Raw genomic sequence first — 16670 nt, 5'->3', positions numbered from 1 at the left:
CAGATGATAAGCCCTAACTAAAGCCTAATGAAGACTTACCACCTTTCAGACGGACGACAGTAAAGTTATTCTATAGATATTATCGATCTTAATACTCGAAAAGGACATCATGCAGGAAGGTCCCTCGGGTGATGAGTACACCAAACTTCGCAAACAATGAAAGAACTCCTGATAAGAGGCAAGGGGATTCTGGACGGCCCACTAACAGGAAGTCATCCAAATAATGAGCCACCCCATGCTCCCCGTTGTGATGGTGATGCCCTAATGCAAAAGGCATGCTGAATCTTTCAAAATACGTATAAGAAAAATAAATAAAACCTACTCTGGTTTGGAATCAACGCGTGGACTAACCTCTTGCTCACATCCGCTACGCACCTATGAACTTGTAAGCATCTGCCAATATATATTAGTTAATGTGAAATTGCTCTGTGAATGCCTAGAAAAATGGGCGCACACATTAGCATGTTTTGCAATTAATAGCATTGTCCTTTGAGCTTACCTTAGTAAAGTTTGAAAACCCACTAATCCCATATCGCAGAATTATTTTTCAAATGTATGGATGTTGACCATAAACTGATATAAAATATACATAATAATCATAGAGGGGAATTAAATTAGCCCCATAATTTTTGGGGTGCAAAAAAAACCTAGACTTTTTTGCATTTTTTACCTTTGGGCAATTCAATTAAAGCCCGTATTTTGCTCCCAATAAAGATAATTCTTTGTGACCAAAAAATGGGCTCTAATTGAAAACAACGTAATTATCAGGGATTCTTTTTCAGAGCCTGCTGAAGTCCTGAAAAAAAATCCCTTATACGTGCTGCAGGCGGCCATGCTTCGGGGCTAATTGAATAGCCCCGGACGGTCAAATAGCCCGCAGTAAATTACCGCGGCTAATTGAATTCCCCCCATAGAATTAATTAAAATCATTAAAGTTTGTGTCATAGTTGCTCATTTGGTTCCTTTACTAAATCCTTTGCATTTAGAAATATTTAGAGCTTCTCTTTTTTTAAGAGACAAAAATCAAGAAACCCATGTGACTAGGTTTTCACAGACCGTACAATGTGCCCCGTACCTTTCAGGTCCTGAATGAAGATAAAAAAATCAGTAACTCGAGATCGCATCAGGAGACTGAATAATGGGAAATAAGGGTAGTGAGTTAAGTGTTTTGAGTGGGAAAAAGGAAAAACCGGGACACATGGGAGCCCAACATATAGAAGAAGCAATAACTTTGGTACCATGACTAAACACTTAGCTGGACTGGTGTTAATTGTTTGCAGCATCTGTAAAGCATTTTTTTACTTCACATACAGTATATTAAACTAGCAAATAAATATATAATGGAAATTTATAATATTATGGAAAAAGTATAAGTTACAGCTGAGTCATTTAACAACTGACACACATGAAATATATACAGTAGGAACTGCACACATTTTCTGCTGTAGTCTTCCCCATTTGTTTTCTATCTATAGGGAGCAAAGCAACTTGCTGCAATGTGCAGTTCCAGAATGGCACATTGTAACCAGTAACATTGTTTTTCCTTACACACCATAGAGGCGTGCAGTGCAAATAGCAATGTTACAGGCAGTGCCGTAACTAGGGTATTTGGAGCCCAGGGCAAATTTGAAAAGGGAGCCCCCCCCACCACCACCACCCTGATATATGTGCACGCCGAAGGTGCGTGCGGGGGAAAAAAAATGGGCGTGGTCACTTAAAAATGGGGCGTGTCAACATGACACACCCCTTTATTTTCACGCTGAACATTCCTATCCATATGCACCTTAACCCCAGTAGTACCCCTTATACAGTACCCCCAGTATGCAGTTGTGGTCCCTCTTATGCAGGCCCATAGTAGTGCCCCTTATACAGTATCCACAGTAGTGGTACCCCTTATACAGCCCCCAATTAGTTCCCCTTACTCAGTGCCCCCAGTAATGGTCCCCCCAAATGCAGTGCCCTATGTAGTGTTCCCCCTTATACAGTGCCCCCAGTAGCAGTCCCCACAATGCAGTGCACCCAGTAGTGGTATCCCCTTATGCAGTGCCCTTTATATAGTGCCCCCAGTAGTAGTCCCCCCTTTATATAGTGCCCCCAGCAGTAGTCCCCCCATGCAGATTTCTCAGTAGTGGTCCCCTTATGCAGGCACCCAGTAGTGATCCCCCCTATCTAGTGCCCCCTGTAGTGGTCCCCGCAGTGCCCCTAGCAGTAAACCCCTTATATAGTGCCCCCAGCAGTAGTCCCCCCTTCTCCCATGCAGTGCCCCCAGTAGTGATCCCCCTGATGCAGGTTCCCAGTAGTGACCCCCCTATCCAGTCGTCCCTGCAGTGGTCTTTCCTGTTATTGCCCCCAGTTGTGGTCCCCCCAGTGCAGTGCCCCTAGTAGTAGGCCCCTTTTATAATGCCCCCAGTAGTAGTTCCCCCCCCAAGTAGTGGTCCCCAGTTGAGGTTCCCCCTCCCGATTAAGTGCCCCCTGTAATAGCCACCCCAAGTAGAGGTCCTCCCAATAATGGTGCCCCCAGTAATAGCCCCCCCAGTAGAGGTCCACCTAATAATGGTGCCCCCAGTAATAGCCCCCCCCAGTAGAGGTCCTCCTAATAATGGTGCCCCCAGTAGTAGCCCTCCCCAGTAGAGGTCCTCCTAATAATGGTGCCCCCAGTAATAGCCCCCCCAGTAGAGGTCCTCCTAATAATGGTGCCCCCAGTAATAGCCCCCCCCCCAGTAGAGGTCCTCCTAATAATGGTGCCCCAGTAGTAGCCCCCCCCAGTAGAGGTCTTCCTAATAATGGTGCCCCCAGTAATAGCCCCCCCTAGTAGAGGTCCCCCTAATAATGGTGCCCCCAGTAATAGCCCCCCCCAGTAGAGGTCTTCCTAATAATGGTGCCCCCAGTAATAGCCCCCCCCAGTAGAGGTCCTCCTAATAATGGTGCCTCCAGTAGTAGTAGCCCCCCCACCCATTGTGCCCCCAACCCAGTAGAGGTCCCCCCAGTGGTAGCCACCCCCGTTGTGCCACCAGTAGTGCTGACAGCTTTTTAAAAATATATATATAAAAACATACTTCCTTGAATCCACGCTGCTGCTGCTCCTCCAGTCCGCGAAGCCGCTCCCGCCGCCACCGCCCGCCAGTCCTCCCGGGCTGGCACGCTCAGCATAATGGGACAGACGTCATGACGTCTGTCCCATTACCCACTGCAGGAGCCGGACGGAAGTCCGGCTCTTGCAGTGGGTGCTGCAGCAGTCAATGAGAGTCTATCTGACTCTCATTGGCTGCTGTTTAACACACGCATCGCCGCCAGCACTGGCGGCGTTGCGTTTGTTATGCACAGCCAGAGCCCCCTCCTGGCGCTGGAAGCCTAGCGCCGGTCTTTTGTAAATGTGTAGCGCTGACCGCACTCATTGCGGTCGGCGCTACACTGGTGGCTAACTAGGGCGGGCCGGACCGTGGCCGGCGGCACCCCCCCGAGCCGCCGGTCCCACGGCGCCCAGGGCACGCACCCTGCCCGACCCCCCCTAGTTACGCCACTGGTTACAGGCATTGTACATGGCGGATATGTGCGCAGCCCAGCATTGCAGCAATGCTCTGTGGCACATCGTGGTTAATTGAATTGTCCCCATAGTGTCATATTCTGTATACTGGAATATCCGGAAGACTCAGAAAATTTTGGAAAGCATGTAACCCTATCGCATCCTACCCATTTCAATAGAAAAGTGGCTTGTTGATATTATTTGCAGCAAATCATAGCTTTAGTGCACAATACCACGAATTACAGCAGGAGTTGGGGACCATAATTAAAAATCCACGTAAACCACTAGTATTCCCCTGCACTTACATCCTAGACCTTGGTAACAAATGTCACAAGTATGGTCATATGGGCACTGTGATGAACCAGTGACAGTGGAAAGTACAACATGCTTTGGTTTTTAACAAGAGAATGGTTGCTTTGGTTTTTGCTCTATTCATTTATATGCAATAGGAAAAATGCAAGCCTATAACCTTGCTCTATTTTATGTACATTTGCTAATAGGTTTTATAAATTAATATTATGGGGTATATTTACTGAAGTGAGAGTTTTAGAAGTGGAGATGCAACCAATCAGAGTCTAACTATTATCTTCTAGAAGGTGCTAGTTAAATGTTAAGTAGAATCTGATTGGTTGCTATGGGCAACATCAGAGCCGGATTTAGACCTCATGGGCCCTAGGCAAGATACCAGTTTGGGCCCCCCTCCCTCAAACACATATATATATATATAGAGAGAGGGTCTAGGTGGCACTCACAGGTCTTAGTAGAAATAGTAGTAAATAAGGAAACACTACTCCATATAGTTGATAAATCCATATTTACTACTAATGCTACTAAGACCTGTGGGGGGGCAGGACAAGGAAGGCTGGCAGGACTAGGAGGGAGACAGGGAAGGCTGGCAGGACTAGGAGGGAGACAGGGAAGGCTGGCAGGACTAGGAGGGAGACAGGGAAGGCTGGCAGGACTAGAAGGGAGACAGGGAAGGCTGGCAGGACTCGGAGGAAGACAGGGAAGGCTGGCAGGACTAGAAGGGAGACAGGGAAGGCTGGCAGGACTAGGAGGGAGACAGGGAAGGCTGGTAGGACTAGGAGAGAGACAGGGAAGGCTGGCAGGGCTAGGAGGGAGACAGGAAAGGCTGGCAAAGCTAGGAGGGAGACAGGGAAGGCTGGCAGGGCAAGGAGGGAGACAGGGAAGGTTGGCAGGGCTAGGAGGGAGACAGGTAAAGTTGGCAGAGCTAGGAGGGAGACAGGGAAGGCTGGCAGAGCTAGGAGGGAGACAGGGAAGGCTGGCAGGGCTAGGAGGGAGACAGGGAAGGCTGGTAGGACTAGGAGAGAGACAGGGAAGGCTGGCAGGGCTAGGAGGGAGACAGGAAAGGCTGGCAGAGCTAGGAGGGAGACAGGGAAGGCTGGCAGAGCTAGGAGGGAGACAGGGAAGGCTGGCAGGGCTAGGAGGGAGACAGGAAAAGCTGGCAGAGCTAGGAGGGAGACAGGGAAGGCTGGCAGAGCTAGGAGGGAGACAGGGAAGGCTGGCAGGGCTAGGAGGGAGACAGGGAAGGCTGGCAGAGCTAGGAGGGAGACAGGGAAGGCTGGCAGAGCTAGGAAGGAGACAGGGAAGGCTGGCTGGACTATGGGGGAAGCACAGGGCAAGGAAGAATGGCTGGAACAGGGGGGGAGCAGGGAAGGGACAGCTGGCTGGACTGGGGGGGGGACATGGCTAGGTCAGGGATTAAGTAATTAGCAGGGTATCTGTTTTAGAATGTCTTCAACTGGCTGCGCTGGTGCAGCCTGCCAACCAGAATCAGCGCCAACAGAAATTAAAATATTGAAAGAGTAAGGGGCCCGGGGGGCTCTGGTAGTAGTGCTGCATCGACATTTCAAATATGGTGCAGCCACGAACCAATTACAGCTTGTGGACCACCAGCCAATCCGGAGCGGCCGCTCCGGATTGGCTGCCGGTTCGCAAGCTCAGGCTGGCTTACGGCCGGCACCATAAATGACATGCAGCCTGCATTGTATTTCAATTCTACGTGTCTACGTGGCTGCCAGTGCAGCACCGCTGCACCCGGGCCCCCCCCTCTTTCCCCTGTCTCCAGGCCCGTACTCGAGGCCTGCCAGTCCACCCCCTGATGGTGGCCCTGTGCGCACTGACAGTTGCTGCCTGCACATACACTCCCAAGAGAGCACCGTGCAGACAGCAACACGGACTCTCTGGGAGTGGCGGCATGAATCGTGCACATTAATGTCGGAAACGATGTTTACGACCTCAATCATCATCCGAACATGCTGGACAACCTGACGATAACGTCAGGTTGATCATGTTAGGGGATGATTGGTGTGCCTACACTAAAAGACTGATCGTTCAGTGTAGGCACAGCACAAACTGTGAAACGACTGCACGATTACAATGTCATAATCGTGCACTCGTTTCACAGTCGGCAAGTGGATGTTACCCATTAGAGTTGTGTATCTAGTAATACAAAGCAAATAGAAAAAGACAAGTGTATATACAAAATGTACCCGATTGGGCTAATTCATAGGTTCTCAAACTTGGTCCTCTGGACCCCACACAGGTCACGTTTTCCAGGTCACCCAGCCTGTTGCACCGGTGTACTCATTACTCACTGACACATTTTAAAAAAACCACAGGTGGAGCTAATTATCTCATTTGTGATTCTGCACTGTTCGCGGTCCTGAGGACCAAGTTTGAGAACCTATGACTCTAATTCACAGGTTCTCAAACTCGGTCCTCAGGACCCCAAACAGTGCATGTTTTCCAGGTCTCCTCACAGAATCACAAGTTAAATAATTAGCTCCACCTGTGGATCTTTTAAAATGTGTCAGTGGGTAATGACTACACCTGTGCACCTGCTGATTGACCTGGAAAACGTGAACTGTGTGGAGTCCTGAGGACAAAGTTTGAGAACCACTGATCTAAATAATTAAATCAGTCTGAGTTTAAATGAAAAAAAAAAAAGTCCACAATAGAGGAAATATACTATAATACGGGTTTAATACAAATTTTTAGAATGAAGGGCAAATGAAAAACGAGATGGAGGTCTGGTACTTTAATTCATTATATCTTTATTAGCCATATTTTCCTATTGAAATATCTCTATATACATTATTATTTATTGTGATGGATGTCCCAAGGGTACTGCACTGTGGGCCTGATTCAGACCCGGTCGCAAGCGCTGAGCGATCGCAACTGGGTCGATGGTGGCCCACAGCGCATGCGCACGACGGAGCCGGCTAGCGCTGGGCACTCAGTCGCTCCAGGTCTTGCAACAAAGGGGGAGAGATGTCGATGTTGAGTGACAGCTCGCCCCCTTTGGTGGGCGGGTCGGGAGAGTGGCTGCCCAAACGGAGGCGTTCCCATGAGAACGCCTGTCGTTTGGGGCGGCCCCACTGACATCACGAGTGATGTCAGTGGAGAGATTCAGGCTCTGTTAGAGCCGAAATCTCTCTGGGGTTTGCGGCCACGAGACCCTACCACAAGGGTCTCGTCGCAAGCCCGATGGTCGCGATGGTCTTGCCCATCGCGACCATCATCATGGCCGCTCGCTGTAGCTGTGGGTGGTCACCCACAGCTATGCGAGCGGCCAGGAGGCCGTTCTAAATAAAGAAAAAACGGCCCTGTCAGAGCGACCGGGTCTGAATCAGGCCCTGTGTCCTGACATTTGTGCCTTAAAAAAAAGATTTTTCCCTACTTTGCACCTAGTCTGGAGCTGTGAACTAAAATCTGTGTTAACTAACCACAGATTTCTAAATGAAAGCAAATAGTTTTTGTTTTTTTAATTTTCATTCTATTATATATTTTTTTCAAGTGACAGTTTTTTTGTTGTAGGTGACTCAGCTCCTTTAGCGCCATGGGCCTATGTTATGGCACTATTAGGCACAGGAACAATGCTTGCGGTGAGGTGGGGGTGTCTCTGGCTGAGGTGGGGGTGTCTCTGGCTGAGGTGAGGTTGTCTCCTGCCAAGGTAGGGGTGTCTTCTGCTAAAGTGTGGGTGTCTCCGGCCGGGGGTTGAACCACAGGAAGAGTCGGGGGCCTCACAGGTTGTTGTTGATGTACCACAGGCCAGTTCAGGGGCACCACAGATTGTTGTTGATGCACCACAGGTCGAGTCGGGGGCACCATAGACCATCGTTGACGGCCCACAGGTAGAGTCCGGGGAACTACAGGCCGTGATTGATGGCCCACAGGGAGAGTCAATGGTGCCACAGGTTGTGTTGACATGCCACAGGCCGGGGTTGACAGCCCACAGGTAGAGTTGGGCGCACTACAGGTAGGGGTTGGCGCACCACACTTCGAGGTTGGATGACCAGGGGTCGAGGTGGGGTGCCTTATGTTGAGGCGGCACAGCTCGACTTGGGGAGGGTACAGCACGAGGTAAAAAAATCACAGACTGTGGTAGTGAAGTAATAAGCCTGTGTTGGGGCACGAAAAATCTGTATTTTGCCGCATAATACTCATAAGGGGGCAAAACATGCCTATATTATGGCCAATGCAGTGGTGGGCACCACAGGCTTTGATCCAAATTAGGCAGCATACATTTTCTCTGCTAACTCTTGGCTTCAACCTGCATTGAGCAACTGTCGCCAAATCGTAGCTAATTAAGTTAGCCCCATGGTGACATTTATGGGCTGCATCTACTATGGTGGATTGCCCTGTGTTGCTGTATTTGGCCTGGTCAGGGCAGGTGTCACACACACATGCACAAAGCATGATTTACTACAGCAGCTCAGAGAAGGTCCAATAATATACAGGGAATAGAGACTTAGAGGCAATATGACTATGACACCTGTTCTTCTGAGACCTGCGGGACATGATAACATAAGGGTCAGGGTATATCACTAGGATATCAGTGGCCAGCTCCTACCCATGTAACCGCACAATCCCCTAAGTATAAGATACTGATTATGATTGTCCCTCTTACAGGAGCTCCTGTGATGCGGGCGGCACCAAGTAGCGGCTGTTACAGGACGTTTCTCAGGTATCCTAGCAACTCATGACGCTGCTCTGTTACAGGGACAGTCAGGACAGACATTCCCACGCATAATGGGCGGATCCCACGCTGTAGTTGCAGCAGCCAATGTCTCTGGGACTCTCTGGGAGAGGAGGCAGGACTGCGTGACATCATGACGTCACACGGTACTTGCGCAGTGCTCCTCTGGGAGTGCTGTGAAGGCTGTTTTCTTTGGGCAAGGGGGCCCATCCACAGGCCCCTTGGGTCCCACCGGGCCCTAGGCGAGCACCTAGGATGCCTAATGGGAAATCCGGCCCTGGGCAAAATCTCCATTTCTAAAAACTCTCCATTTCTAAAAACTCTCATTTTAGTAAATATACTGTACCTCTTAATGTGGATAAACATCTGATACCATGAAGAAGATCTGCAAGGTTTCTGCTATACACTAAGGGGTATATTTACTAAAGGTCGATTTTAATCAATTTTGATCGATCAACATCGATGTTGTGAAACTGGGGCTAAATCACACATTTTTTATTTTATTTTTTTTAATTAACAATAAATGTGTGATTTAGCGCCAGAAAATTAAAATCGATCTTTAGTAAATATACCTTTAAGTTTGCTGAATACGGAGAACACTGTTACTTCCTTTGGGGCATATTTATTAATTATCATGTCTTAGATCCAATAGTTATAGTTTCTAATAGCCACTATTAGTGGCAATAAGAAATTATGATTTGCCAGAATATATTAAAAAGCACATGCAGGGACAGGGACTCTATCGGGCTACTGCGCATGTGCGGACTGCTGACCATGCATGTGCAGTGGCCATTGCCGGAGAGGGTTCCATAGGAATTCTTGTGAAGAGCATCCAATAGGTTATAGCAGCCACTTAATTTGTAGTTTGTGTGTTCAGGCAACAGCAGATACAGTAAGCTGCCGGGGACACATTTCGGAATCCTTTACATACCTTAGCTTAGTAAATTTAGCAATAAAGCAGTCACCATACAAACCTGTCAGGGCTGCTATTGCTGTCAACATTGGAGGACTGCAGCGGATATCTCCGATATCTGCTGCGATCCCCTTTACATAAATGCTGGGGATATTTAATATTTGGGGAATATCTAAACATACAGCATGAGCACTTTACCTCACTGTATTTTTACAGGTTCCACTATGATTTTCTTTTGTAATTTATCTCAAGAAAATACTTAATCATTTATGGTTTAAAGACTGATCATACAACAAAATCTTTGGGGAGTACAGTATACCAAACACTTTCTATCAAAATCCCTAGGTGCAAATAGGTTGAGTTTGAATATCATGGCTGCACATCCATTGATGGATTGCGGCTCTTTCTGGTGCAAATCAGAACCCACATTGACTGATCTACCTTCCTGCCCATATTCCCAATTGGATAATGGGCGAAATTAGGACATGACCATGCCAATTTATGGTCATTCACATCATTTTTAGCCATCATTAATGTGCATTGTCCCACAAAAATTGGCCATGCTGGCAACTATGGAATATTTCTCTTCAATCTAATCAGCTAAATACACTGTGCTGCCTTATTTTCTACCCTTTTTTTCAACAGATTGCAAGTTCTTTTGAGAAGACTTCCCGTTCCTACTGTTTCTCCATTGTTGTGTAAAAGTACGGAAGTACAATAATGTACTGTCAGTTCTACTTAGCACAGCACTAAAGGAAACAGTGCTTTTGAAATCAATATTATAATAATAACTGCAATGTTAATTATAGTGACCCTTGTGAAAACTAGAGATGAGCAGGTCCGGTTCTCTGAGAACCGGACCCGCTTGAACTTTGTGTTCCGTGGCAAGATCCGAGTCCGGCTCGAGTGTTCCCTCCTGACTCAGATCCGAATACGAGGCAAAATGCGTCATCCTCCCACTGTCGGATTCTCGCGAGTTTTGGAATATATAAAGGTCCTCGCGATCATCGTCATTTTCACTCCGGCTGTGGAGAGAGAAGCTAGCAGATGTAGTCAGTCATGGTCAGTCTCTCATTCTGTGTGTCCAGTCATGGTCTTGGCCTGAGGGCTGCTGCTGTGTTGTCCATAAAGGGGCTTAGGCGGCAGTATATAAAGGGGGACTTCCTTCAGTGGGCGCCACAGCTGCTGTGTCACTTGTCCTGTCAATTAACTGTGGCTGCTGCTGTGTTGTTGTTCTGTCCATCAGGCTAGGGCTGCAGTCCATTAAGTGTGCTGTGTTGTCCAGGGGGGGGTGCTCTGTCAATTAGGGGTGCTCTTCCCCAGTGTAAAAAAAATAAAAGTACTTTTTTTGTGTGTGTGCATTAGCAACTTAGCTGCGTTATTATTGTTCGGTGACACTGCCACAGTTTATTGTCCACGTATTTGTGTCTCTGCAGGTGGTCTGTCCGCACTCAGCAGGGGTGCTTTGTTTATAAAAAAGGGGTGATGTCTGTGTTGTTCATCAAGGGGCTGCTGCCTCATTCAGGGGTGCTCTTCCCCAGTGTCCAATAAAATAAAAGTGCTTTTTTGTGCATTATTATTGTTTGGTGACACTGCCGGCAGGACCGCAGTTTATTGTCCACGTGTTGTGACACTATAAGTCATAGCGCAGTGTGTTAATCTTATTCATAAAAAATATTGTGACACTGTAAGTGGTATCGCAGTGTGTTATTCTTATTCATAAATAATCTTGTGACACTAAGTGGCAGCGCAGTGTGTTATTCTTTTCTTATTCATAAAAAAATCTTGTGACACTGGAGGTCATTGATACCACAGTGTAATATTTAAAATAGGTACAAACTGACATGTGTACTGTACTCCACTTAATTTGTGTTTGTTGATATGAAGAACGATCAGTTGAGAGGAGAGCAGGAACCACATACTAGTGCTGGAGCTGCTGCCAGTGCCACCAGTCATGACAATACTAATCCATCTACATCATCTACTAAAGCCGATGCCCAAGGGTATATAGGGCTTAAGTCAGGGCATCTAAAATCTAGAACCAATCTTTTATAGTGGTAAAGAAAAAAACATCAAAGTGAAAGTTAGCTGCAGAAAGACATAAAATTGTCACTATGCCTTTCACCACATGAAGTGGCAAGGAAAGGCTAAGGCCTTGTCTTTTATTTATGACTGGTGGTTCTGCATCTTATGATGATGTAAGCACAATGCTGACATAGAAATTGAGGATGCTTCTGTGGAAGTGCACCAGGATGAACAAGAAGATTATGTGTAGCTGAGGCTAATGTTGTTGCTAATGTTGTTGATGAGCATATTGTTTGTGTAAATCAGGCACTAGTGGAGGAAACAGTTATTTCCCATGATAAGGAAAAGCCCATTGTCATGCCTGGGCACAAGACAAAAAAATCCACTTCTTATGTGTGGAATTGTTTCTACCCAAATCCGGACAACAATTTTCAAGTCCTCTGTACCCTTTGTAAAGCCAGAGTAAGTAGAGGTAGGAACCTTAACCATCTAGGAATCTTCTCCCTGTTACGTCATCTGCAGCGCATCCATCCAAAAAGTTTTTGTGTTTTTTATGTTGACTTATCTGCATAACCAGTGGGTCTTTTGGGAAAGTTTAGTTTTTTCTTGGCAGATGCACTTGCTGGAGAAACTAAAGGAGAAGACACCGCTGCATAATGTGCCACTTGAGCTGACATTTTGCTTACCAACAGCTCTTTGCATCTCTTCAGATCTGTGTCCATTGGGAAGAACACAACATATGATTGAAACCTTATATCATAAATCTTGTGTTTGCTCTGTTCAGCTTGTCCACATATCTGTGGTTAAGTGGACAGTGGGTATGGCATTTTGGAGGCCACTAATTAAGTTTTGTTCCTGTACAGGTTGGGAATTGCTTTTCTAGTGAAGTGGAATCTTGATCGGATTTGGTAGTGGGCACACACGACCTCAATTGATAGATAGATGTTATGGCATCAGTGATCCGCTATGCAACTGGGTGACTGCTGTCATACTTTCTCTCCCTTTCAAAGTATTGTTTAACAGTCAATTGTTTTTAAAGTATTTCTAGTAGTCTTCCTGGTCCCCTTCTGAGATGAAAATCTATTCCCAGCAGCAGCAGGCATAGCGCTCAAGGATTCTTCTGGAGCAAGGAATGATGTGAATGAGTAAATATTTTTTTTGTAAATGCCTCCCGTACTCGCCTCCCATTCTCCCTCATAAATTTGCTTTGGAATCAAAATATTCAATTACATTTGCTACTAATCAAATCTTCCTTTCCCTGTCTTAAACTACATACATACTCCAACTCCTTCAGGCCTCTTGAATAATAAAAACATTTTTTCCTGATGTGCCTTGTTGGAAGTTGAAGTGCCACTGCTGCTGCAATCTTTGACAAGCGGTTGCTGAATACCAAAAATGTCCAGAAATGTTTATGGCCACAGTCATCATCTCCTGCATGGCCCTTTAATTTTAAAAAAATATTCTGAACCACCATGCTCTCCCCTCCTCCCTCAGAAAAAAATTAAATTGAATTTACTGCCAATCAACCCTTCCTGTCCCTGCCTTCAACTACATACATACTCCAACTCCCTCATGCCTCTCGATTGATGAAAACATATGTTTCCTTATGTTGGAAGTTGAACTGCCATGTATTTGTGCCGCCCACTGCTGCAGCTTAGTTTAGTCAGCCAGCTAGCTTGGTGAAAATTTTGGGCTTAAACCGGATGAAAACAATATTGTGAGCTGTGAGGTGGTCAAAATTGACTGGAAAGTGGAAACTAGTGGAAATTATTGTTATTGAGATTAATAATACTGTAGGAACAAAAAAAATAAAAAATTATGTGATTTTAGCTGTTTTTAGCAATTTGTGAAAAAAAATACAGATCCAAAACCAAAACACTCAAGGGGTGGTTTTGGCAAAACCAAATCCAGATCCAAAACACAAGGAGATACAGATCCAAAACCAAAACACGGGGGGTCAGCGCACATCCCTAGTGAAAACTGGTCTGGTAATGAAGGAGCAAATTAATGAAATAAAAACCCTGGTAAATCCTAGAAGGATAATCTACATGGATTGTACAAAGTACATAAACAAAGCCATTAAATAGGCTTACCATACTATCCCTTTTTAAACCAGGTCACTTATGAATTGCACAGGTTCTGTGGCTAATTAAAACCAGGTGAAATGCAGCCTTGAAGTCAGTCAGCTGCAGAACCTGTGTAATTCATGAGTGTTCCGAAAGGGATAGTATAGTAAGCCTAATCATACACAAATATATTAGAAGTAGAGATGAGTGGTTCAGATATTAGGAAATTCGAACTCGCCCGAACTTAGAGGATCCGAGTCCCGGCTTGGATCTTCCTGCCGGGCTCGGATCCGAAAATGAGCCAAAACACAGAGATCCAGGTGTCGGATCTCTGTGTTTTGGTTCGGAAAGCTTCCTCTGTTGGATCCAATCAGTGGCCTCTAACATGGTAAGAGGCTACTAGTTGGCTGAAAACGGCTGTCTCTTAGCCAACCAGTGGCCTGTTACCATGCTTGTGGCTGCTGATTGCATCTGGCAGACAGAAGCTGAGTGCTGTAACTGCCCACAACCCGCTAGCCTCGACATCCATGTCGGGCTGCAACCCAGGGCAGACTTGGACTGGGTCGCCGGGATTCAGTGAAATCTATGGTGGGCCCCTCTGGTTTGTAGCCACGCCCCCTATCGCGGGAGGGCATGAACTATGGTGCCATTTGTAATTGTATGGCAGGCTGCAGTGCAGCTGCTTGCCGGGCAGTCATCAAGGCTGTTACTGAGCCGGCCAGCAGCTACACGCAGGGGACTGGAGCACAGTGCAGTCAGGCTCAGCAGGAGGATGTGCTGAGCTCTGATTGGAGGAGGTCATCACATGCTCCTCTGACCTGGTGTTTAGCACCCACATGGGTGTGACACATTGTGAGTAGTCATGGGCAGAGTAATTCATTTTACTGAGTTGAGCCATATGGCTCAGTTCAGTGGAGTGTCACGAGACGGTGTCTTGAGACATGGCTCATTCCGATTCAGCAGGTGAGCATCAGCACTGCAGACTCTGAGGGAGTTGCTGTAGCTGACAACTTTGCCCCCGCAGCCCCACACTGTTGATGATTCATCTGCACTGACTCTCCCAAGTCAGTGCACACACCCCGTACCCCGGTGGTTGAGGCGAGACTCAGAGTGAGATGCTCACAGCTCCACCCCCTGCAGCCCTGCTTCTGATATCCGTCTGCCATACACCCTGGACCCTGGCTGTAGGGATATTAAGGCAGCCGCAGCATGGGGACACTGGCAATGACAGGATCACTTCAATGATGACTTTCCTGAATCCTGAAGCTGCCGCAGACTACAGTCAGTATTGACACACTGACACTGTAACCTCTGCCTCCGGCTCCATCTGACTGTGTGACTGAGAGAGGCTAGAGAGGTGGGTGTCTCAACACATCAAACTTTGAGTGACTCAAATCATTCACACATCTAAATGAAATGTCATTGTGTCGAGACATTCAATCAGTAGTCATCTCTAATTGTGAGGCTGCGACTGCTGCTCTGCCGGCTGCCTGAGGATGCTGCTGGTGAGTACACTGTGTGGGCGCTACAGGTGACATAATGTGTGGGGACTACAGGTGGCATAATGTGTGGGGACTACAGTGTAGCATAATTTATTTTTATTTTTTATTTAAGTATTAACAGTTTCTTATACAGGTTGAGTCTCCCATATCCAAAATGCTTGGGACCAGGGGTATTTTGGATAACGGAATATTCCATATTTTGGAATAATTGCATATCATAATGAAATATATTGGGAATGGGACCCCAATATACACACAGAATGAATTTATGTGTTATATACACCATATACACACAGCCTGCAGGTAATTTTATACAATATTTTCAATATTATTGTGGCTCAAGCAAAGTTTGTGTACATACATGAAATTCATTTATGTTTCATATACACCTTATACATACAGCCCGAAGGTAATTTTATACAATATTTTTAATAATTTGTGCCTCAGACAAAGTTTGTGTACATTGAACCAGCAAAAATCAAAGTTTTCATTATCTCAGTCATGCCAAAATTATTCCGTATTTCGGAATATTCCGTATTTCGGAATATTTGGATATGGGAGACTCAACCTGTATAGCGCAGCATATTCCGTTGCGCTTTACAATTGTAAGCATTAATAGAACAAAACTGGGTAATAACAGACAGATATATAGGTAGGAAGGCCCTGGTCGCAAGATTACAATCTATAGGGAAATAGGCATTGATACACAAGGATAGGTGCTATATATTGTATTTTGGTCCAGCCAGAATGCACAGTTTCTTGGTTGGCTGCATGATCCAGTCACACAGGAATGTTGACCAAATGTCATGAGGATGTGAGAGAAAGACGATGTGTGAGATTGTGTGTGGACTGTAAAAGGGGATGTAATTAGATATGGAAGCTATGAAGGTTATGTGGGAGGTTCAGGATCTGATAAGCTTGCCTGAAGAGGTGAGTTTTTAGGGAACGCTTGAAGGATTGGAGATTAAAGGAAAGTCTTATTGTGCGAGGTATTTCATTCCATAGAGTGGGTGCCACGCGAAGAAAGTCCTGTAACTGTGAATGGGAGCAAGTAATGCATGGGGATGAGAGACGCAGATCTTGTGCTGAGCGGAGAGGTCGGGTTGGGAGATATTTTGAGATAAGTGAAGAGATGTATGTTGGTGTGGTTTGGTTAATAGCCTTATGTGTAAGTGAAAGTATTTTGTATTGAATACGGTAGAAAACCGGCAACCAATGGAGGGACTGACAGAGCGGGGCAGCAGAAGAAGAACGTTTCACAAGGAAGATAAGCCTTGCAGCTGCATTCATAATTATTATTATTATTATTATTATTATTATTATTATTATCCTTTATTTATATGGCGCCACAAGTGTTCCGCAGCGCCTTACATAGTACATAGAACTAATAGGTGAACAAGAAACAAGTAACTTACAGTACATTACAGTGCAGGACAAGGACACGACTTATATACATTGCTGAAATAGTGATTAAAGCACTCACAATAAGCTGCCGGGAGTTGGCAGTCCCGTGTTAGGTGCCCTAATGGGGAGTAGAGAGTAGAAGAAAATGTAAAGGGAAGCACATGAGGGAAGAGGTCCCTGCTCATGAGAGCTTACATTCTAAGGGGAGGGACAGACAGACAGGTGTGACACAGAA

Source organism: Taudactylus pleione, unplaced genomic scaffold (genome assembly GCF_031769625.1).
Source record: "Taudactylus pleione unplaced genomic scaffold, aTauple2 ptg000111l, whole genome shotgun sequence".
Taxonomy (NCBI): domain Eukaryota; kingdom Metazoa; phylum Chordata; class Amphibia; order Anura; family Myobatrachidae; genus Taudactylus; species Taudactylus pleione.
The sequence above is the reverse complement of the archived record's forward strand: the minus strand, read 5'-3'. Positions refer to the sequence as shown.